A 25,831-nucleotide genomic window follows, 5' to 3' on the forward strand; every position below is an offset into this window, starting at 1 on the left:
TATATAATAAGTATATGCATATTCTAGTTACTGGGTAGGATTAGTAACCAGATTAAATCGGGTACGTTTTTTATCCAGCCGTGAAAATACTGCCCCCTAGCCATAAGAGGTTAAATATCACAAACCCCTGAGGAGCCTTATTGCTATTATAAACTGGTTACCAACGTAATTAGAGCCGTAAAACTAAGTGTTTTGTCATACCCGTGGTATACGGTATGATATAGCATGGCTTTCAGCCAATCAGCATTCAGGGCGTGACCCACCCAATTTATACTTTTGAATACCCTTATCCAAAACGAAGTGCTATATCATAAGGAAGCAGGTATATGCAGTTATGACATACTTGCCAATTTCAATATCAAGTGCACATTTTAAAAAAAACTTGTTTTAAATTATTTTTGCCCCAGTGCAACATAGTAGCCTGTAATTACTGTACAAAATTATAGCGCCACTATAATTTAAAGAGTTGCTAAAAAAGACACTTCTCACCAAACATGAGATAGTTATATGATCTGGATGATGTATGTACGTAGGGGGCTATTTTGCTTCCGTGCTTAGTTGGAACTGCAAACTGAAATTATTATTGTCCATTTTCATTAGTGTTCGTATTGTTTAAATAGATTTGAACAGGCACAGTGATGGTCCTACTGGGCCTAACAAGGTGTGGATGGCACTGACACAATGAATGCATCCCAAATGGCACCCTATGCCCTATAAAATATGGGCAAGCTATGGGCCCTGATCAAAAGTAGCGCACTATAAAAGGAACAGGGTGCCATTTGGGAAGCACTGACACAGTCTTGTTCCAAGCTGTCTGTGCCACATGGTTTCTGTGATTTAGCTGTTTCCTTATCCCAGAAGCATCTGCCAAGACATGCTCAATGTCACACTTCACCTGACCTGAGCTCTACACGCACACTCGCAGGAATGCGCGCATGCACATACAAGTGCACACAAGGGTGCCCGCAAAGTCTTACAATGTGACACTGTGTTCGTAATTAGGCTGTCTGTTGGCATGAGATCTACTTTAGGCCTACCATTAAGACAAGGCAACTTTTGAATATTATTTCTGTTATTATATAACTGACACAACGGATTACCACTGAACACCGCCACATGGTGCCAATATTGTTCCTCCCACGCCACATTCAACACCCCACGTTGGAACGGGCAGAGTCAATATCGTTCCCCTTTGTTACAGATAATCGGATAAGTACGATATGCATCATTTGCTGGACTGGATTATCAATGTGTAACATTTCAATGCAGCTAAACCAACTGTGTTGCGAAGCTTGATGCGTACCAGGACTATGACATTTTTCTCTATCCCAGATCTTCAGGAGGACTTGTGTGTCACCCTGTTCTAACATCCCCATCTTCTCATTGTCCTACTCTCCTTCTCTCAACCGCTCCCTTCTCCTTTCCATCCCCATCCCCCTTTCTCCTCTCCACTTCCCAGCTCCTCTTACAGTATGTTTTCCCCTCCCCTCCATTCCCCTCCTCCCCCCATCTCCTCTCACTTCCCCCTCCCCTATCCTCTCACCTACCTTCTCCTTTCATTCTCCCCTCACACCTGCTACCCACTACTCCAGACCCAGTCTTTCACACTGGGGCAAGCACTGTTCATTTGACAAACGTGCCCACTGCTTCGGGGGGCCTGAGCATGGTAGAGACAGTGTGGGTCAACGATGCTTGAGTCTCGCAGGTATCAACCTTGGTCTCGATTATATCTCTCCTCTATGGACTCTAAAACCTCTGGATTTCATAAGTTCAACGCTTGTCAAGGAGGAGTGACTCATCTGCCCCCTAGTTCTGTTTAGAAATTATCTTTGGCCTCTACTCTCATATAGGCATCAATATTTAGTTTTGCCTCTAAGCTTTAGTTCATAAAGACAAGAGCATCAGTCACGACTCCTTTCAACCGCAGATATACTTCTTTCCTCAGTCATCCTCCCTCCACCACAGGCAGGGTTTGCATCTACTGTATATACAGATCTGGAATCATTTTATCCCAGCCAAATCTAAACCTCAACCACTGGGGAGCTAAAACACCAAACTGATCTCAGATCAGCTCCTGAACGATAGAAACCTCAAACTGCATTACCACAAAGTGTTTATTTTTTTTCCCCGGCTCGTCCTGTTTGGTTAACCTTTTACCATCGCGAAGCACTAAGTGATGCAGCTAATGTGGATGTAGCTGTAGGCTGTTTGAAATAAACATGTGCTACTGCTATATCTGTCTTGTGTTGTTCAAGCGGGAGCGAGAGGCAGCCAGACGAAGAGGAAGTGATGGAAGGTCATTCCAGAGAGAGGGGTTAAAGAAAAGAAGAACGATATGTGTTCTAAGTGTGTACTACATTGCCTTCAGAAAGTACTCACACCCTTTGACTTTTTCCTACATATTGTTTTGTTAAAGCCTGCATTTAAAACATTAGAGATTGTGTCACTAGCCTACACACAATATCACAGTGGAATTATGTTTTTAGAAACTTTTACAAATTAATTAAAAAAGAAAAGCTGAAAAGTCTTGAGTCAATAAGTATTCAACCCTTTTGTTATAGCAAGCATAAATCAATTCAGGAATAGAACTGTGCTTAACAAGTCACATAATGCATTGCATGGACTCATGATTTTTGAATGACTACCTTATCTCTGTACCCCACACATACAATTATCTGTAAGGTCCCTCAGTCGACCAGTGAATTTCAAACATAGATTCAACCGCAAAGACCAGGGAGGTTTTCCAATGACTCACAAAGAAGGGCACCTATTAGTAGATGGCAGTACATATATACAAATATTTTTTTACCTGGTTCAGTCTGCTTTCCACCAGACACCGGGAGACAAATTCATCTTTCGGCAGGAAAATAGCCTAAAACACTTGGCCAAATACACACTGAAGTTGCTTACCAAGACAACGTTGAATGTTCCTAAGTGGCTTAGTTACAGTTTTGACTGAAATTGGCTTGAAAATCTATGGTAAGACTTGAAAATGTAACGACTGTCTGAAGTAGTAGACCAAGGTGCAGTGTGGAATTTGTTTATCTTTTATTTTAGATGAAAAATGCACTTCACAAAGAAAAACAGACGACAGCCAAACAGTCCTGTCAGGTATCCTAACACACTAAACATCTACCCACAAACCCCAAAGGAAAAACATGCTGCCTAAGTATGACTCCCAATCAGCAACAACGAAGTACAGCTGTTCCTGATTGGGAGCCATACCTGGCCGAAACAAAGCAATCCCCAACATAGAAATACAGACATAGAATGCCCACCCAAATCACACCCTGACCAAACCTAAATAGAGACATAAAAAGGCTCTCTCAGGTCAGGGCGTGACAGAAAATGTTTTTCTAGCAATGATGAACAATTTGCCCGCGTGGAACAATTCCTCAACCCACAAAGGCATTGGATGACAGAAAAACACAGAAATGGGGCTGGAAATGACTACATAAATCCAATACATGATGATGATGATGATTTAGCAAATGCTCTCATCCACTGTGACTTACAACATCCAGTGCATTCAACTAAGGTAAATAAAAACATCCACATCACAGTCATTGTAAGTAAAAACCTTCCAAACTGATAATGACAATTACTTGTCACTGTTGGTTTTGTATCTTATTATCAAAAATGAGGGAATTCATTCAAAAGACAAACATTCTCACAAATGGAAATTAACCTCTAAGATGCTTTGTTAGGCCCAGCAACCTCATTACCATCATCATTGCTGACAGTCCGGATATGACTCGGCATAATACAATACATATTAAAAAAGACACCTCTTGAGTTATTACATAATTACCAACCACTGATTCTCCACTATTCGTGTAGTATTCGTGTGAGCAGATTCATTTCAGAAGCCTTCGTGAATTATTCAGACGAAATCACTCTGCGAAGTCAATGGTGATTTAACATGGATGTACAGCATTAGTTATTACTCTCGCTGTAGATGGACCCCATTAGTTCCAGTTCCCATCAAAGGATATTAAATGCTCTTGCATTGCATTACATCATCAGCAGGCCATGGCTGACGAGGGCCTCAGTGGACCAACAGCATCACTGCACCGGAACATCAAGCCGTGACGCGGCCAAACGAGAACTAAGGAACTACTTTGATAGGAACTACTTTGATAGTAAAGCTTCTCTTGTTTGGTGTAGACACTTGTTGACGTGTGACACTGATGAGAACTGACAATGATAGACTGATCCAGCCTGGTTAGTTTTTTTTTTTAGACGCTTGTGGAATACGATGAAAAGGCAAAGGGATTTTTAAACAGGTCCTATGAAAGGACCACATCAACAGACGGGGACATGTATCACAGAAGATTTCAGTAACAAATGCACTTCAAAGACCCTTTTTTACATATTGTCACGTTCAAAAAAGAGGTTTCATCCTGTGGACACGTGTTGCGTGCTCAAACGTTGTCTCTATTGTCTTCAGTACTATCTACAGTTTTCAGCTTACCCTGTATTTCTCACAATAGTCACATCTCCCATATCATTTGTTTCAAAGAAGCAACACCATATTATAAGATGATTCCCAGTAAATCCGTTCAGTAAACTCCTTCCAGTAGAGCAGTAGCTGCCCATTGTAATCTGCGCATGAAATGTTTGAGAAGCGCGTCAATTCAAATTCATGAATTATTGAGAACTTGTGGGAAATATTGCCAAAGTGCATTGCCATGCAAATGAGAAGATAATGGCTTTTACGAGCCACCGCTAAAAATAGATGATGATGTTAAGTGAGAAATAGAAAGAAAGAAAGAGGGTGTGTTGGGGGGAGGAAAAAGTATGGGGAATGGTGGGGGGGACAGAAAGAGAGTGGGGTGGGGGAGTTGAAGAGGGGGAGTGGTGTTGGGGAAACGGGAGAGCATGAGGGAAGGAAGTTGGAGGGAGAGACTGAGATAAAGTACATATAGGGAGGTTGAAAACAAATGGTGGTGGTAGAAGAGGAGGGGGGAGTGATGGTGGTGGGAAATGTACACACTGAAAACGGGGGAGGGAGGGAAATACATTAGGAAGGACATAGAATGGAAAATACAGAAAGGCAGGAAGAAAATGAGTAAAAAAACAAAGCCTTTGAAATGAGAAGGAGGAAACGCTTGAGAGGAAAGTACAGAGGGTGGGAGAAAACGATAGAGGGGAAGATGAAAAAGTGAAGAGAGAAACTCCATGGGTGAGATCATACGAGACATTCTTGAAGGTTTTTATAAGCCGCTTTGTCAAAAGAGGTGGTTTTAAAGGATGTCTGTGATGGGGAAAAGGTGGAGAGGTGGAAACGTTCTTATCTCTGCTCTGAGAAATCAAACTCATCTTTCGCCCAAGGATTAGTTTCGATATAGGCTTTGGGTAAATAACGTTGGCCCACATCTTGGACAGTTGAATACATTGATGATGATACCATATGTCCTTTTTCACCTCGTAGAAAGGGACAGTTTGTCAACCTATGGGATCTGTTTAATCATGGTAAAAACAATGCGTTTGCTTTAAAAAAATGTATGTTGATGTTTTAATGCAGTGTGTTGCGCTAAATATGCTCAGAGAAATGTAAGGTTCTGAATTAATGTTTGGCAAATGAATCCTGATTTTTGCCGGTTCTATACATTAAGCCTACAAGATATGACATTATTTCATCCTACAGTACACACACATCCCATGAATATGACCCAGAATGTATGAAATGTAAATACATTAAGCATAATTTATGTTGTCATGAGTCAAGACATGCACTAAAACCACAGTCGATATACCATCAGGAACCGCCTTCAAGATACGTGAAGGGAATTGGTCTTTTCTCATTTATCTTTTAAAAATGTCTTTACTAATTTATTTGGACTGGCCAGACCTGATCTAAGATCCTTCACTTTCTTCAAAGTGCTTCTCAAAGGTGTGCTCTGTCGCTCAGAATAACCATTTTGTCTGTTAATCTTGACACCTAGCCGCCACGCAGTTGAAAGAGAACCTGATCAGAAATCTAATTCCAGACTAACATCTACATCTCTCCACCGAGAGTTCTCGACATCAACCTTCTAACAGAGTCGGGTTTAAAGAGGTAGACGAGGGTCGAAATCTAAATTAGCATCGATTTCCATACCGAGGAACTCAACATGTGTTCTGCTCAAGCTAATTGCATTCCTCCTATCACATTTGAATGAATAACGTATTGGAACGAGGGTACCCAACATGAAGTAGCGCGCCAGGTGTCTAATGGGACATCACCGTTCCATGGCTCTTGTTCGGTCAGATCTCCCTCCAGAAGACTCAAAACACTTTGTAAAGGCTGGTGACATCTAGTGGAAGCAATAGGAAGTGCCAAAATATTCCTAAACCCCTGTGTCTTTCAATGGGATAGCTTTAAAGTCAATACAACACATCAGGTATCCACTTCCTGTCAGAAAATGTCTCAGGGTTTTGCCTGCCAAATGAGTTCTGTTATACTCACAGACACCATTCAAACAGTTTTGGAAACTTTAGAGTGTTTTCTATCCATATATAATAAGTATATGCATATTCTAGTTACTGGGTAGGATTAGTAACCAGATTAAATCGGGTACATTTTTTTTATCCAGACGTGCAAATGCTGCCCCCTAGACCCAACAGGTTAAGAAATCACAGGTGTGCGTCAAATGTGTTACAGGTGGCCCTTTGATGTGGAAAACAGCATGATGGCAGGCCTATATGTTATATTAGATAATGCTCTGGGGGGTTCAGAGAATCCATGCTCTGCCTGTCTGATTCTGGATTAGCGTGTTTGAAATGGACTGAGTGATAAATAGTAATTATAGTGCAGTCTACAGGTGGGAGTGCACTCCATCACCTGTGTACGAGTGCTTGTGTGTGTGCTTGGTTCACCTAAATCAAATTAGACTGTTAGTCTCTCGAACAGCAAAGGTGTATGGAAGAAATTCATACGGGGTTGATACTATACACTGGAGTGGTTTATCTTGCCTGAGTATAATGTGCATTGATAATGCCCAAGGCATCAGTGAATTTGTTTTTCCCTCATGCTTCTGGCATTTCTCTATAGAGATGCCATCAGGTATGATCCAGAGATTAACAAAGGTGAGATATATCTAGATTCAGTTCTAAAGATTCCCTGCCTGTCAGACCTCCTTCAAAATAAAACCCTGCGACGAACCTGGCAAATACCTTAAGGATTAAAAGAACTACTGAGAAATAAAGAGTTATATAGTTGACTGTATGTGTTTTGGCTGGTGGCTAAAACAATGGCTCTCTCTAACAGACAGGAATACACACATTTTCAAACTTACACAGGCCCTGATTACAAAAGACAGGCGCCCGTGCCAATTAGCCACTCCCACCAATCAGCCACTACAATGAGCAATGCAATTAACTGGAACTGTTTGGCACAGACAACGCCGGCTATGAATGAAATTAATGATGAATTGAAGTATAAAGCAAACACATTGCTTTTACAATAATCAAAAGTTTAACATGTCAATAAATGCTTTGAATACATATGTTTCAAAATAGTAATTTATTTCACGTTCACATGCTTGTCGAAACTAGGAAACTCCGAAATGTCGGACTTGCTAATTGGTTGAACGCGGCACATGTATAACTACAACCAGTTAGCAAGTTGGACATTTCAAAGTTTCCTAGTTATGACTAGCAAACACGACAATAGTCCACAGTGAAGGGCTTCCCTTCACAAACCCCTTCCTTCAAAACGAAATGCCTTTTGTTACAGTAGTACTTCATATAATCCATTACGGTTGGCAACTACACATACCAAAGAACACAAACTGCTGCTTCTTTCAATGAATCTCAACTAAACTATAGGTCATTATAATATAATTACATTGTCTTCTCGTTTCTAAGCATCGGTAAATGCTAGGTAAATGTTGGACTGTAAAATAAAGGATAAACAATTCCAACACAGCTGGATCATTCTTTGGACAATTCAGACGTTGTTCCCTGGTAATTTCAAAGAGGCATATTCAATTTTGAAAGGCGTAATTCATATTCAAAGGGACTTTTAGAGTAAACAAGGTCATTCTCGAGTGCAGTAACACATCCGTAAAGTTGACAGACCCATTTGAGATAATACACTGTTGTTTCTGTACAGATGTAGATTACCAGGAGTCACACCAAGGGTAACCATGTTTCTCCCTTTCCTCTAAAGTACATTGAAGAGCAAGAGACACCGCTTTAGAGCCTTAAAATGATTGCCGCATAGAAATGGAAGTTATTTTACCTACATTTAGCGAACAGAAAATGTTGCTTTTGATACCTCCAGCACCAAAAACATTCAGTCCAATGTTTTCAGATATTAATCATTCCCATTGTGCATTTACAGATTTTGTATAGTTAAAACAGGCATTTAGAATATCGGTTCAGCCTTTTTCACTTTTAATCCCGCGTTGGGCCACTACATTTAGACGATTCCACCAGGGTGGTGGATAAAACAGGCATCTGGAAGTGAAGTCCCATAATAGTTCTCCCGAGTAGTTAACTACATTGGCAAAGTTCATTGCCACAGCGTTAATGGACGTTTAAATGTCAAACACATCTATGTAGCCTCCTTTACACCTTTTCTGTCTGTGTCTCAGAGCCAAAAAAAAGAGAAGCATTGGCTTGGGTTGGCAGTGAACAGATTGCTTTATTTATTTAATTTCGCGTCCACTGGAAATAACCAGCAAGCCTGCCAGAATTAATGAATCTCAAAATGCAATGAAATCGTTATTCTTTCAGAACCATTTCCCCGCTGTTTCCTCCCGAGGTCTTGCAGTCGTCGCTGTGTGCCTCGCTCCCAACTTCCAGCACCAATCTGAGGCTCCATCCACTACAGTCATAAATCATCTTTGAGCAAAGCCCTAGGAGCTAATAGAGAACAAGCATTGCACCATTTTCAATTCACTAGTAGCTGTCTGCACGACCTACGACATGTCATTGATATGGTACACTGATGGCCTCATGCTCCCTTTCTATTCAATAATTGCATTGTTTTGCACCTTTTCAAACCAATACCCACTGCTATAATTGATTGGTTGATTGATTTTTTGATTGATTCATTGATTAACCCCATTCCCCCTGCGGAACCCCTAGCCAACAGCTAATGGCATCGCACGGCGCGAAATACAAAACCAACTAAAATACCACAATTCAATTTTCTCAAACAATCAAATATTTTACACCATTTTAAAGATAAGACTCTTGTTAATGTAATCACATTGTCTGATTTCAAAAAGGCTTTACAGCGAAAGCAAAACATTAGATTATGTTAGGAGAGTACATAGACACAAATAATCACACAGCCATTTTCCAAGCAAGCATATATGTCACATAAACCCAAACCACAGCTAAATGCAGCACTAACCTTTGATGATCTTCATCAGATGACACTCCTAGGACATTATGTTATACAATACATGCATGTTTTGTTCAATCAAGTTCATATTTATATCAAAAAACAGCTTTTTACATTAGCATGTGATGTTCAGAACTAGCATACCCACCGAAAACTTCCGGTGAATTTACTAAATTACTCATGATAAACGTTCACAAAATACATAACAATTATTTTAAGAATTATAGATACAGAACTCCTTTATGCAATCGCTATGTCAGATTTTAAAATAGCTTTTCGGCGAAAGCACATTTTGCAATATTCTGAGTACATAGCTCGGCCATCACGGCTGGCTATTTTGACACCCACCAAGTTTGGGACAACCTAAACTCAGATTTACTATTAGAAAAATTGAATTACCTTTGCTGTTCTTCGTCAGAATGCACTCCCAGGACTTCTACTTCAACAACAAATGTTGTTTTGGTTCCAAATAATCCATAGTTATATTCAAATAGCTCCGATTTGTTCGTGCATTCAGGTCACTATCCAAAGGGTGATGCGCGAGCGCATTTCGTGACAAAATAATTCAAAATATTCCATTACCGTACTTCGAAGCATGTCAAACGCTGTTTAAAATCAATTTTTATGCTATTTTTCTCGTAAAATAGTGATAATATTCCAACTGGGCAACGTTGTATTCATTCAAATGCTGAAATAAAAAAATGGAGAAGTCTCGTGACCGCGCATCTCCAGCGTCACTGTCCCCAGGCTGACCACTTACAACTTCTCCTGCTGTTCTTCGCCCAGAGACAGCAGACACCCCATTCCACTTTCTGGCGGCTTTAGAGAGCCAATGGAAGCCTTAGAAAATGTCACGTTAGAGCACAGATGCTGTATTTTTGATAGAGATGCAACAGAAGGACAACAAATTGTCAGACAGGGCCTTCCTGTATGGAATCTTCTCAGGTTTTGGCCTGCCATATGAGTTCTGTTATACTCACAGACACCATTCAAACAGTTTTAGAAACTTTAGAGTGTTTTCTATCCAAATCTACTAATTATATGCATATTCTAGTTTCTGGGCAGGAGTAGTAACCAGATTAAATCGGGTACATTTTTTATCCGGCCGTGAAAATACTGCCACCTATCCCAAAGAAGTTAATTGATGATATTGTGCCTTCACCTGTCTGGCATATGCTGACTAAATCAATAATAAAATGAACAAGGAGGAAACTAAGTTGGGCCCAACAACTCATTTTAAAACACTTTTGAAGTTGAAGACAAAAGAACATGTTTTGAAGGTGTTGAGAAAAAAGTTGGATTAATTGAGAATTGGGAATATTTGATTGAAGACCAAATTTGGAAAAATAACAAAAGAAACTTGTGACTTTGATGTCAAACTGAATGGGAAAGATGAAACATAGCTCTTAATAGTGAAAACATAATTAGGCTCGGTTTCTTGCTCTTGTTGACTGAAGTATGTTGCTGGATGATTGCTGCTCGTTTGATTGACATCAGGTTTAACACTGTTTTTAACTTCACTTGGGTAGGAGGCAGCATTCGGAATTTTGGAGGAAAAGCTTGCCCAAATTAAACTGCCTGCTACTCAGGCCCAGAAGCATATGCATATAATTGGTAGATATGTATAGAACACACTCTAAAATTTCCAAAACTTTTAAAATAATGTCTGTGAGAATAACAGAACTCATATGGCAGGCAAAAACCTGAGGAAAATCCATCCAGGAAGTACTATTATTTTGAAAGGCTGTTTTTCCATTGAAAGCCTATCCACCATACAAAGACTTAGGACCCAGTTCACAATCTCTATGGCTTCTTCTACATGTGGCCAGTCTGTAGGCATTGTTTCAGGCTTTTACTCTGAAAAATGAGGGATATTCAGCACTTTCAATGAGTGGACAGTGGACATTTCCAGACATGAGTCCAGCACGTGATCAGGAGCGCGCCTTTCTTGTTTCTCCTTTTCTATTGATGAAGCTTTTGTCCGGTTGAAATATTATTGATTATTTATGACAAAAACAACCTGAGGATTGATTTTAAACATCGTTTGACATTTTTCTACAAACTTTTATTGTACTTTTTTGACTTTTCGTCTGGATGTTGAGAGCGCGCTTTGTGCCTTTGGATTACTGAACTAAACGCAACAACAAAACAGAGTTTTTTTGGACATAAAGAGGGACATTATCGAACAAAACTAACATTTATTGTGTAACACGGAGTCCTGGGAGTGCCACCAGATGAAGATCATCAAAGGTAAGTGATTAATTGAATCGCTATTTCTGACTTTTGTGAGTTCTCTCCTTGGTTGGAAAATGTCTGTATGGTGTTCTGTGGCTAGGCACTGTCCTAACATAATCGCATGGTGTGCTTTCGCCATAAAGCCTTTTTGAAATCGGACACTGTGGTTGGATTAACAAAAAGTCTATCTTTAATCCTTTGTATAACACTTGTATCTTTCATCAATGTTTATGATGAGTATTTCTGTAATTTGATTTGGCTCTCTGCATTTTCACCAGATGTTATTTGAGACAATGCATTACTGAACATAATGCGCCAATTTAATGGTACCCCCAAAGACACGACATATATGGTGCCCCCTGTGAGGACTCAAACTAAAATGCACGTTGGTTCATTTTGACATTTATGGTGCCCCCGTGCGAGGAATCTAAGATAGAATTGGACTTTGCTGTGAAATTCTATATATCAATTGTGCAAACAGAATTGTACAAACAGCCTGCTATCTAAACAAAGTGATGGTGTGTTTTCCATTGGGAGAAGCTATTTAGTGGCTCCGGTCTTATGTCGATAGCAGTGAGGGATAAATTCCAGATTTAGTCCGTTAGGCCAAACGGTACTATTTCTTCTGTTGGTCAATATTAACTTCTAGAGTAAGTTTAGAAATCAGAAGTTAACTGTCCGGTAACCGAGCCGAATAATTTGCCTACCGCACTAAGACAGTGTGGGCAGACCGTATGCGTATTTGTATTTAAGTACCGTGTCGCTCCGGTCAGCATAAACGACAGCAGAATATGCTGAATGGGGTTAAGGTGAGACGTCACTAGAAAACCCACCCTTTCCATAGTGAAAGGATCCTATTTTGGTGCTTGGAAGGATACTCCTGAACCAAGTAGCAATAGCTTAGCATTACGGGCAAGCTAACAGAGAGGGAACATTTCCTCTCCCCGTAACACGTTTAAAATTCCTCCGCTAGCACAAGCTCTTCAACAAAATCGTTTTCTACAGGACCAAAATCATATGCTACAGGAACAACTCGATTTAGCCAAAACTAAATACGATGATGTCCATGCCAAACTAGATAAATCTGAAGAGTTATCTACAAACAGGAGCGCTCAACTTGACAACATGCATGCTGTTTTGTTGAATGTTATTCAAAATAACACGGTGCTCCTCAAAGCGCTGCAGACCAAAGACGATCAGTTAATGAACACAATGACAAAGTTGGATGATAAATCAGCAGAACTTATTGAAGTCGCTGACCAAATGAATGATGAGAGAACTCAGGTGATGAGGTTGGAAATATTGATTTCTAAGCAAGCAGAGGAAATCTCATCACTGAATCTTTCGCTCCGTACTCAAGACCTCTATCTGCAAACCATGACAGATAAGTTTGAGACCGAAAGGAGCAGGTGTGACACTCACGTGTCCAAAATCAGTACTCTAAGCGCTCAAGTGGACTCTGCAATGCAGCAGAATTCCACCCTTAGGTACCATCTGGAGGAAATCCAGAATGGTCACGCTTTACAGCGCGACTACCCATCCAAGCAACCGGAGCCCTGTACTCACAGGAGTGAAGACAATAGGTTTCAGACCTTGCCTCCATCATGTGTCCCTCAGTCTTCTCCTCTCGGCCCTTCGGCACTGAGTAATATTGCGCCTCTTGGCCAACAACAACAAGGCTTGGCTTCTTCTCTTGGCCTTTCGGCCCCAATCTCTCCACAGGATGAAGCCAACCCTCTCCGCCCGCTTGGCGCGGAATACCTTGACAAACTCGTCAAGAATTTCCCCACCTTTGACCCCGTTCCAGGTCAGCCAAACGATACTGAGACGTTCCTAGCTGACATAGAGGACGCGTTGGGTGGCTACCCGAATGCTACGGGTTCTGACAGGGTTTACCTGTTGAAGCGAACGTCGAATAGACACGTGACGAGGTTCATTCGTCTACAACAGCAACACGTGCTAAATGACTATGCTAAACTTGCCACAGCTTTGAAATGAGAATTCAGTGGTTCTGCGACTCGCAAACACGATAGCTCACTGGCTAACACCGTCAAACAAGCTCGGAAGGAACACCCACAAGCTTACTATCATAGGCTTCGTTCAGCTTACTTTGGCCTACTCACTGAAATAGGAATGGAAGAGTTGTTACCATTCAAACAAATGTTTCTGTCAAACATGTATCCCACCTTCATTACCTACTTGGGCCCTGCAGCCCACGTTGGCTTGCCTATCTTACAACTCAAGAGAGCTTGCAAGCACAGCTTTTGAGGCATCAAAAGTTCACAACGCTAAGAGCCCTGACCACTCAGTTTTGAAGTTTAACCAGGAGCACTCACTCCAGTTAGAGGGTGCATTATCAGGTATTGGAGCGTCGAGAGATGACGCACAACAACAGTTTCTACCACGAAACCATGATTCCAATAACCTCCGCGGTCGAAATAACTGTAAAGTACGTAGCCATCAACATGACTACCGCTACAATCGACCCGTTCGCTACGTTCCTGCACCCAACCCACAAAAAGTGTCAGAGCACAAGGGTAACAAAGGGTTGAAGGACGATCAAAACGTAGACCAATGTTCTCCAGAAGTCCCACTACGGGAAGAACTTAAGCGAGAACAATTTGAGAAAAGGGTAAAAGATAAGTCACAAGGACTAGATGGGGAATTACCGGACACCAGGTCCGCAGGAATTAACACCCATAGCAAGGACGTTAAAGTTCAAATTTCTCCCGCTCTCATTCAAGACCCTATCCAGGGCCCGCTTGATCAAGAAACAAGCCCCCGGGCTCTGTCTATAGACTCTGATACAAAAGTTGCGAAGAAAAAGGTCAAACGCTTCGTTAAAGCCAAGCCCACTCAAAATCGGAAAAGTCAATCTGCTTCCATCTTGAACAGACATGGCACATCACGTCGTTGCGAACGACCACTCCACTTTGTGGGGAATATGTCCACTAACCACGAATCTAAACGGCCATACCTGGAAACAGTCCTGGAGGACTGCTTAGCTTGTCATGCGCTAATTGATTCGGGTGCGACAATATCACTCATCTCTCAAACATTGTTTGATGATCTCAAAAGGGCTTTGAAGCCAACTAAACGTTGGTTAAAAGTGGAACGATGCGACACTAAACTTCGAGGGGTCACTCAGACTACCTCGCCTCTCACATTGAAAGTCATGCTGAAACTACACTTCCAGGACGTATCGCTCGTTCACCCTGTGTATGTTACCAGCCTCGAAATTTTAACCCTGCTACTTGGAGCAGACTTGATGGATCGGTTACTCCCATTGATGGATTTGAAAACCAACCAGGTATGGTCACAGGCCACAGTGCCTTCTCCACTGACCACACTGTCTCCCCCTAACGCTAGCTGCAACGCAGTCCTTCACGAGGTGTATCTGTCGAAAGCACCCCTTGGGAAAAAGACGTTTAGAAACCTCTTGGTACAGAATCCGATCCACGGAGATAGTACGATATCTCGACACATTCCATCAGCCAACCTGATTGACCATTCTTTTCATGATTTCGAGCCAGCTGTCTCTGTGAATAAGCAACTTCCCTCCTCCTTGCAGTCGTGCAATACGGTAGTTGAGATGAACTTCTCTTGCCCTTCGGACACTTCCGCAAGCACTGCGGCCGTCTCAGCAAGTAAAACATTGATGCACAGAGTATACTCTACTTCCGATGATACACCTTCCGCTTTGTTGGGGACTGTCACCCCTTACAATGACACTAATGGCGTCAGTCCAGCAACTGACCCGATGACTCCCACTGGTGAAACACTTTGCGATATCACAGACCGATATCCTCATCTCAGTTCGCAGGTACTGAAGAGGTTGCCACACGCGGACGCGGTGGTGACTGACATGCCTCGACAGCCACTGAGCGTTTTGAATCACAAACACCAGGAGATTTGGTTGAAAGGTTACAGCCATTCTCATAACAACGCGGCCGCTGACAACTCGTACATAGGGTCCGACCTTTTCATTTGCGCATCGGACACCAACACCACCCGCTGGTGGGGGGGTCCCGAGGCACAAAGGGGGGGAATAGTAGCCCAGACCCATGATGAGCCTCATCGAGGCCGGTGGGGGGGTCAAGACTACGGACAACACCGTACGAGGCCGCCAGAGCATAAATCAAATCTAGTTGTAAACTCTCCTATGAGAACAGTGAGGAGCAGAAAGGCCCCTAGACGGGGATTATCTTAGAAGACATCTAAGATAGTACTGAGGTGTACCACACTGGTCGTAAAGGAAGTCCAGTGGACTTGTCCACCTCCAAAACAAATGGCATCAGTAATCATTCTTTGCCATGTGTAGGTTCAACTACAATACAACTAGTAAAATGCTCCAATCATGTGTTCCGGTAGATAATATTTCAGAATAAATCGGTAGGATAACTGGTCCCCTTGAGTACCAGTACCAATACTAGCAACAGTCAGTCCAGCTACAATCAGTAAGAAGGTTAGAGACTTAACCAATCAAATTACCATTGACAACAGCGACATAGGAGTCACTCAGAGTGCAACACGTGGAGGGGAATCTCCAGTGCACTCTTCCAATGGTTAACCTCTTGGGGCTAGGTGGGACGCTAGCGTGCCACCCGTGGTGCACTCCATCAACAGCAGGTGCATTTCAAGAGCGGCAAATTTGAATCCAAATAAATGTCAAAATTCAAATTTTTCAAAAATACAACTATTTTACACCATTTGAAAGATAAACATCTCCTTAATCTAACCACGTTTTACGATTTCAAAAAGGTTTTACGGCGAAAGCATAAATTTAGAGTATGTTAGGACAGTACATTTACAAGAGTTGTGTGTAATGTTTTGTCAAGTCAAAGACAGGGTCACCAAAACCATAAAACCAGCTAAAATGATGCACTAACCTTTTACAATCTCCATCAGATGACACTCCTAGGACATTATGTTAGACAATGCATGCATTTTTAGTTCTATCAAGTTCATATTTATATCCAAAAACAGCGTTTTACTATGGCATTGATGTTGAGGAAATCGTTTCCCTCCAATAACCGGCAGTCAAGTCAGCGTCACAAATGAAATAATTAAAATTAGAAAACATTGGTAAAATATTATATTGTCATTTAAAGAATTATAGATTTACATCTCTTGAACTCAATCAACTTGCCAGATTTAAAAATAACCTTACTGGGAAATCACACTTTGCAATAATCTGAGCAAAGTAAATAATCACTAAGCAAAGGACCCTGGGACTAAACACCTCCCTCTGCAACTGGATCCTGGACTTCCTGATGGGCCGCCCCCAGGTGGTAAGGGTAGGCAACAACACATCTGCCACGCTGATGCTCAACACTGGAGCCCATCAGGGGTGTGAACATAGTCCCCTCCTGTACTCGTTGTTCACCCACGACTGTGTGGCCAAACATTTTACATTTGAGTCATTTAGCAGACGCTGTTATCCAGAGCGACTTACAGTAGTGAATGCATACATTTCATTCATTTCATACATTTTTTTTTTTTTCACCGTACTGGCCCCCCGTGGGAATCAAACCCACAACCCTGGTGTTGCAAACACCATGCTCTACCAACTGAGCCACAGGGAAACCAGACTCCAACACCATCATTAAGTTTGCTGCCGACAACGATGAGACAGCCTATAGGGAGGAGGTCAGAGAACTGGCAGTGTGGAGACAGGAAAACAACCTCTCCCTCAATGTGAGCAAGACAAAGGAGTTGTGGACTACAGGAAAAGGCTGGCCGAACAGGCCCCCATTAACATCGATGGGGCTGTAGTGGTTCCTTGGTGTCCACATCACTAACAAACTATCATGGTCCAAACACACCAAGACAGTTGTGAAGAGGGCACGACAAAACCTTTTCCCCCTCAGGAGACTTAAAAGATTTGGCATGGGTCCCAGATCCTCAAAAAGTTCTACAGCTGCACCATTGAGAGCATCCTGACCGGTTGCATCGCCACCTGGTATGGCAACTACTCGGCATCTGACCTTAAGGTGCTACAGAGGGTAGTGCGTACCACCCACTGGGGCCAAGCTTCCTGCCATCCAGGTCCTATATAATAGGCGTTGTCAGAGGAAGGCCCATAAAATTGTCAGAGACTCCAGTCACCCAAGTCATAGACTATTTTCTCTGCTACCGCATGACAAGCGGTACCAGAGCGCCAAATCTAGGACCAAAAGACTCCTTAACAGCTTCTTCCCCCAAGCCATAAGACTGCTGAACAGTTAATCAAATGGCCACCGGACTATTTACATTGACCCCCTCCAATGGGTTTTGTACACTGGTGTTACTCGCTGTTTATTATCTATGCATAGTCACTTCACCCCTACCTACATGTACAAATTACCTCAACTAACCTGTACCCCCGCACACTGACTTTGTACCGGTACCCCCTGTATATAGCCTCATTATTGTTATTTTATTGTGTTACTTTCTATAATTTTTTACTTTAGTTTATTTGGTAAACATTTTCTTAAGTCTTCTTGTGCTGCACTGTTGGTTAAGGGCTTATAAGTAAGCATTTCACGGAAAGGTCTACACTTGTTGTATTCGACGCGTGTGACAAATAAAGTTTGATTTGATTTGAGATTAAATACTTTAGAGCACATGTCATGGAAGACTAAATAGATATCAAGGAGGCAGTTGTCGTGTCTTTGGGGGTACCATTAAACTGAAGACATGTTTATCAATTAGCTCCCTGTAATTATTATCACGCGATTAAACTGATTAATCGTTTAATTGTAATTAACTAGGAGATCGGGGCACCAAGGAGAATATTCAGATTACAAAGCTATAATTTTCCTAATATAACTTTCCTGTACTATAATATTCTATTCTATTATAGTATAGGCCGATTATCGTCTGGTTTAAATGGTGTATTTTACCTCGAGTCCAGTCTCATTCCAAACGTCGTAAATTGTTGTATCTGCACGAACCCAGTCTTTACTAAAATCATCCATACATCAATTGTCTTAAAATCATTTATTTACTACACTAAGTAATTAACAGAAAACATACAAACAGTAATTATCGTCACAAAGGATTGGTATAGTAATGTGCGCTAATGGCTAACAGGCATGGCTGGTCGTTTAGACAATGGGTCATAAACGGTCAGCTGAGAATGCACACCTACAGAGTTCATTAATATTAACAATTGACAATTGAAGGCTCACTCATTCGGGAACAATTGCAATCAATATATATATTTACGCTCAGTGTGTCGTTCTGATTCTTGTTGGAGAGTAGTTCTGTTGGGGAGTTTTGTCCGCGTTCTCTCTCTCTCGGTTAGGATGGATCTTTCAGAGCGACATTCATTAATGTCGTCATAGAATGGATGTTTCGTTGGTCTTCGCGTTCGATGATATAATTTACTTAGCTGCAGACTAATAATTAATATCAAAGACTTGTTCTTATTCTGTCGGTATCAATAGTCTAAAAGTTAACCACGTGGTGTAGTTCACTTTCAGTAGAGGAATTGGATGGTAAAACCTATTGGCCATGGAGTGGAGGCCTGGTCTCGGGAAATGTAAATCAAGGGGTGTTTTATAGTGCCCATAGAACAGGCTTGTCAAATGACGCCTGGTCCTGTATGGGTCCCTGGGGGCGTGCCTATGACTGAGTTAGACTTGGTTACAGAAATACAATTCTATCACATTACATCAGTACATCGCATCTCAATGTATTACAAAAGCTTTATCCTTATTAATACATTCTATACACCCATTATGATGCAAGTCTCAAGCTGAGGCTATTATATAAACAGTTTTATGGTAATATGGCTATATTGTCTCTTCTGAGTATCACAAAATTGTACCAAGCGGATCAGTTCGTAGCTGGATTCTTCACCAATCTTCCATACCTTCTCCAGAACACACATGTCACTCAGTTCTCCAATTCTATGAGTTGGAAGAATTTCCTGTGTCTCTATGGGCCATGTGGCCAGAGACTCTCCTGGAATTTTAGAGTTTTTACAACCCTTTACACACAGGGCCTGGGTTGGGGGGAAGGTAGGTTGGGTGGTGGTGCAAAAGGGAGCGGGTCAACTGTCCTCCCTGTACCAAAAGAGGCCAACGTCATGACACACCCCCCCTGGTGGTTTGGATCTTGTTTATCCTGCAAGTTACAAATCAACATAAAATCATGACCACGTGATGTCCCATTGGTAGATCATCGTTGCAGTAATTTTACTCCTGAATGGAGGGTCCTATTTATTAGTGACATGTGTGTTAACCTGTTGGGTCTAGGGGGCAGCATTTGCACGTCTGGATAAAAAAAATGTACCCGATTTAATCTGGTTACTAATCCTACCCAGTAACTAGAATATGCATATACTTATTATATATGGATAGAAAACACTCTAAAGTTTCTAAAACTGTTTGAATGGTGTCTGTGAGTATAACAGAACTCATTTGGCAGGCAAAACCCTGAGACATTTTCTGACAGGAAGTGGATACCTGATGTGTTGTATTACCTTTAAACCTATGCCATTGAAAAACACAGGGGCTGAGGAATATTTTGGCACTTCCTATTGCTTCCACTAGATGTCACCAGCCTTTACAAAGTGTTTTGAGTCTTCTGGAGGGAGATCTGACCGAACAAGAGCCATGGAACGATGATGGCCCATTAGACACCTGGCGCGCGAGTTCATGTTGGGTACCCTCGTTCCAATACGTTATAAAAGAGTATGCATTCGTCCACCTTGAATATTATTCATGTTCTGGTTAAAAAAGGCCCTAATGATTTATGCTATACAACGTTTGACATGTTTGAACGAACGTAAATATATTTTTTCCCCTCGTTCATGAAGTGAAGTCCGGCGGGCTTAGATCATGTGCTAACAAGACGGAGATTTTTGGACATAAATGATGAGCTTTTTTGAACAAAACTACATTCGTTATTGACCTGTGATACCTGGAAGTGACATCTGATGAAGAGAATCAAAGGTAATGGATTATTTACATAGTATTTTCGATTTTAGATCTCCCCAACATGACGACTAGTCTGTATCGCAACATGTATTTTTCTGGGCGCAGTGCTCAGATTATTGCAAAGTGTGATTTCCCAGTAAGGTTATTTTTAAATCTGGCAAGTTGATTGAGTTCAAGAGATGTAAATCTATAATTCTTTAAATGACAATATAATATTTTACCAATGTTTTCTAATTTTAATTATTTAATTTGTGACGCTGACTTGACTGCCGGTTATTGGAGGGAAACGATTTCCTCAACATCAATGCCATAGTAAAACGCTGTTTTTGGATATAAATATGAACTTGATAGAACTAAAAATGCATGCATTGTCTAACATAATGTCCTAGGAGTGTCATCTGATGGAGATTGTAAAAGGTTAGTGCATCATTTTAGCTGGTTTTATGGTTTTGGTGACCCTGTCTTTGACTTGACAAAACATTACACACAACTCTTGTAAATGTACTGTCCTAACATACTCTAAATTTATGCTTTCGCCGTAAAACCTTTTTGAAATCGTAAAACGTGGTTAGATTAAGGAGATGTTTATCTTTCAAATGGTGTAAAATAGTTGTATTTTAGAAAAATTTGAATTTTGACATTTATTTGGATTCAAATTTGCCGCTCTTGAAATGCACCTGCTGTTGATGGAGTGCACCACGGGTGGCACGCTAGCGTTTTGCCTTCTGTTATACTCACAGACACCATTCAAACAGTTTTAGAAACTTTAGAGTGTTTTCTATCCATATATAATAAGTATATGCATATTCTAGTTACTGGGTAGGATTAGTAACCAGATTAAATCGGGTACATTTTTTTTATCCAGCCGTGCAAATACTGCCCCCTAGCCCTAACAGGTTAATGACTGTGTCAAAAAGACTTCCCGATAGACAATATCATTGACACCTTACAATATAACTTAACACATTTACAGAATGACACTTTTGTATATAGTAGAAACGCGTCTCTAATGATTTGTTGTGTGATTTACTCTTTCATAGGTGCATGCCGTGCTTGCTGAAAAACAAGAGTAGGTGTCGCGTTGACATCGTCAAACCCTGTCTCATTTGTGTGGGATCATCTGAGGCTCGTCAGGCATTCACTCCACTGCATGGTGACAGTGTTAGGGAACATGAGAGATTGAGGGTGAGTCCCAATAATATATTCTTTCTCCTGAAGTGTACACTTGTTCACTATACATCTAAAAGAATTGGATCGTTGGAGGCATGGGCTAGATGGAGTTTCCATGTTTCTTATACCAGTCATTTCCTTTCAAATCAGTGAAGGGAAGTGAACAAGTTTGGGGAGATAATAGGGACAGATCCAGAGAGTGGGCTGAACTTTTTCTGATGTTTGCTCCTGTTCGGGGGACTTTTAATGAGTCCCTACACATCTCTTTAGGGTCCTACTGACAGAGAAGCAACAGCAGACATACAGCTTTGTTAACCTCTTGGGGCTAGGTGGGACGCTAGCGTGCCACCCGTGGTGCACTCCATCAACAGCAGGTGCATTTCAAGAGCGGCAAATTTGAATCCAAATAAATGTCAAAATTCTAATTTTTCAAAAATACAACTATGTTACACCATTTGAAAGATAAACATCTCCTTAATCTAACCACGTTTTACGATTTCAAAAAGGTTTTACGGCGAAAGCATAAATTTAGAGTATGTTAGGACAGTACATTTACAAGAGTTGTGTGTAATGTTTTGTCAAGTCAAAGACAGGGTCACCAAAACCATAAAACCAGCTAAAATGATGCACTAACCTTTTACAATCTCCATCAGATGACACTCCTAGGACATTATGTTAGACAATGCATGCATTTTTAGTTCTATCAAGTTCATATTTATATCCAAAAACAGCGTTTTACTATGGCATTGATGTTGAGGAAATCGTTTCCCTCCAATAACCGGCAGTCAAGTCAGCGTCACAAATTAAATAATTAAAATTAGAAAACATTGGTAAAATATTATATTGTCATTTAAAGAATTATAGATTTACATCTTTTGAACGCAATCAACTTGCCAGATTTAAAAATAACCTTACTGGGAAATCACACTTTGCAATAATCTGAGCACTGCGCCCAGAAAAATACGCGTTGCGATACAGACTAGACGTCATGTTGGGGAGATCTAAAATCGAAAATACTATGTAAATAATCCATTACCTTTGATTCTCTTCATCAGATGTCACTTCCAGGTATCACAGGTCCATAACGAATGTAGTTTTGTTCAAAAAAGCTCATCATTTATGTCCAAAAATCTCCGTCTCGTTAGCACATGATGTAAGCCAGCCGGACTTCTCGTCATGAACGAGGGGAAAAAATATATTTCCGTTCGTTCAAACATGTCAAACGTTGTATAGCATAAATCATTAGGGCCTTTTTTAACCAGAACATGAATAATATTCAAGGTGGACGAATGCATACTCTTTTATAACGTATTGGAACGAGGGTACCCAACATGAACTAGCGCGCCAGGTGTCTAATGGGACATCAACGTTCCATGGCTCTTGTTCGGTCAGATCTCCCTCCAGAAGACTCAAAACACTTTGTAAAGGCTGGTGACATCTAGTGGAAGCAATAGGAAGTGCCAAAATATTCCTAAACCCCTGTGTTTTTCAATGGGATAGGTTTAAAGTCAATACAACACATCAGGTATCCACTTCCTGTCAGAAAATGTCTCAGGGTTTTGCCTGCCAAATGAGTTCTGTTATACTCACAGACACCATTCAAACAGTTTTGGAAACTTTAGAGTGTTTTCTATCCATATATAATAAGTATATGCATATTCTAGTTACTGGGTAGGATTAGTAACCAGATTAAATCGGGTACATTTTTTTTATCCAGACGTGCAAATGCTGCCTCCTAGCCCAACAGGTTAAAGCTCTCTGAAAAACACTGAAGGCTCAACAGGATCTGGCGACAGATTCATTCACAGCCACATGATAACTCAGCAATGTTGCAACTGTGCTACCTAACACGGCCAATATACATTGAGTGTACAAAACATTACAAACGCCTGCTCTTTCCATGACATAGACTGACCAGGTGAAAGCTATGATCCCTTATTGATGTCAGCTATTAAATCCACTTCAATCAGTGTAGATGAAGGGCGAGGAGACAGGTTAACCTCTCTGGGATATGTGGGAAGTTAGGGTCAGTGAAATTGCAGGGAGCCAAATTCAAAACAACAGAAATCTCATAATTAAAATTCCTCAAACATACAAGTATTATACACCATTTTAAAGCTTAACTTCTTGTTAATCCAGCCACAGTGTCTGATTTCAAAAAGGCTTTACGGCAAAAGCATACCATATGATTATGTTAGGTCAGCGCCTAGTCACAAAAAAACATACTGCCATTTTCCAGCCAAAGAGAGGAGTCACAAAAAGCAGAAATAGAGATAAAATGAATCACTAACCTTTGATGATCTTCATCAGATGGCACTCATAGTACTTCATGTTACACAATACATGTATGTTTTGTTCGATAAAGGTCATATTTATATCCCAAAATCTCAGTTTACATTGACACGTTATGTTCAGTAATGTTTTGCCTCCAAAACATCCAGTGATTTTGCAGGGAGCCACATCAATTTACAGAAATACTCATCATAAACGTTGATATAAGATATAAGTGTTTTACATAGAATTAAAGATACACTTCTCCTTAATGCAACCGCTGTGTCAGATTTCAAAAAAGCTTTACGGGCAAAAGCACACCATGCGATTTGGTGTCTGAGTACAGCGCTCCGACACCAAAACAAGCCATACAGATAACCGCCATGTTGTGGAGTCAACAGAAGTCAGAAATATCATTATAAATATTCACTTACCTTTGATGATCTTCATTGGAATGCACTCCCAGGAATCCAAGTTCCACAATAAATGTTTGTTTTGTTTCGATAAAGTCCATATTTATGTCCAAATACCTCCTTTTTGTTCGCGCATTCACTATTCCAAATGCAGAAGGCGCATACACTAAGTCCAGACGAAAAGTCAAAAAAGTTGCATTACAGTTTGTAGAAACATGTCAAACGATGTATAGAATCAATCTTTAGGATGTTTTTATCATAAATCTGCAATAATATTCCAACCGGACAATTCCATTGTCTTTAGAATTGAAAGGAAAGGCAGCTCGCTCTCACGGCCGTGCGCATGTTTGAGCTCGTGCCAATTTTCCAGACACACGACTGAATCAGCTCTTATTCTCTTCCCATTCACAGTAGAAGCCTGAAACACGGTTCTAAAGACTGTTGACATCTAGTGGAAGCCTTAGGAAGTGCAAAATGACCCCACAGACACTGTGTATTAGATAGGGAATCACTTGAAAAACTACAAACATCAGATTTCCCACAAATTTGCAGAGGCCACTTGCTGCTTGGATTTTTCTCAGGTTTTTGCCTGCCATATGAGTTCTGTTATACTCACAGACATCATTCAAACAGTGTTAGAAACTTCAGAGTGTTTTCTATCCAAATCTACTAATTATATGCATATTCTAGCTTTTGTGTCTGAGTAGCAGGCATTTTACTTTGGGCATGTTTTTCATCCAAGCTACACAATACTGCCCCCCTTTCCTCAAAAAGTTAAAGGGCTATCAGTCACAGAGTGGTCAGAGATTCCGGGGACAGGCATGTTCAATGGGCTGGAAGAAGCTTGGCCACCCTGACGGATGGATTGTGATGATACACTAGCAAGGCTGGACAGTAGGTCTTTACCAACCCTCAACAAACAGAAACAGACATACTGCATTGAAGGCAGGACAGTAGTTCCTTACTCTGGAACCTCAAGAAACTGGAGTCACTACAGTGGGACAGTCTCTGAGTCAATTAGACTGTGGAATGTGTCTGTCACTTAAATGTGCCACATCTATGGTGAGCACAAGGGATACATGTTTCGAAAAGAAATACATGTCAGCTAAGTTAAAAGCGGCAAAATTCTTTATTATGGCAGCCATGTTTGTCTACGTTTGACAAGCGAAAACTCCCTAATCCCAGAATGCCATTAACTATAAAACGCAAATGTGGTCAAAGACGGCTGCGCCTATTGCCAGAATAAGTTCAACTTCAGTTGGCCACTTTGCAGAACATAACAAATATTTCATGTGCTTGTTACAGTGTATACAAGAACTGGAGCACATGACTTAACGAGTCATTTACAGATTTTTACTAATCACAAAGCAAATAAAATGTTATCACCTCACAGATTATATCACCTCAAATACAATCCTGATGCCAAGCTTTAGTGCGAAAGCTACACAGGGTTGCCAGATTTGAGGGAAACCAAA

The sequence above is a fragment of the Salmo salar genome, chromosome 08 (genome assembly GCF_965601325.2).
Source record: "Salmo salar chromosome 08, fSalSal1, whole genome shotgun sequence".
Taxonomy (NCBI): domain Eukaryota; kingdom Metazoa; phylum Chordata; class Actinopteri; order Salmoniformes; family Salmonidae; genus Salmo; species Salmo salar.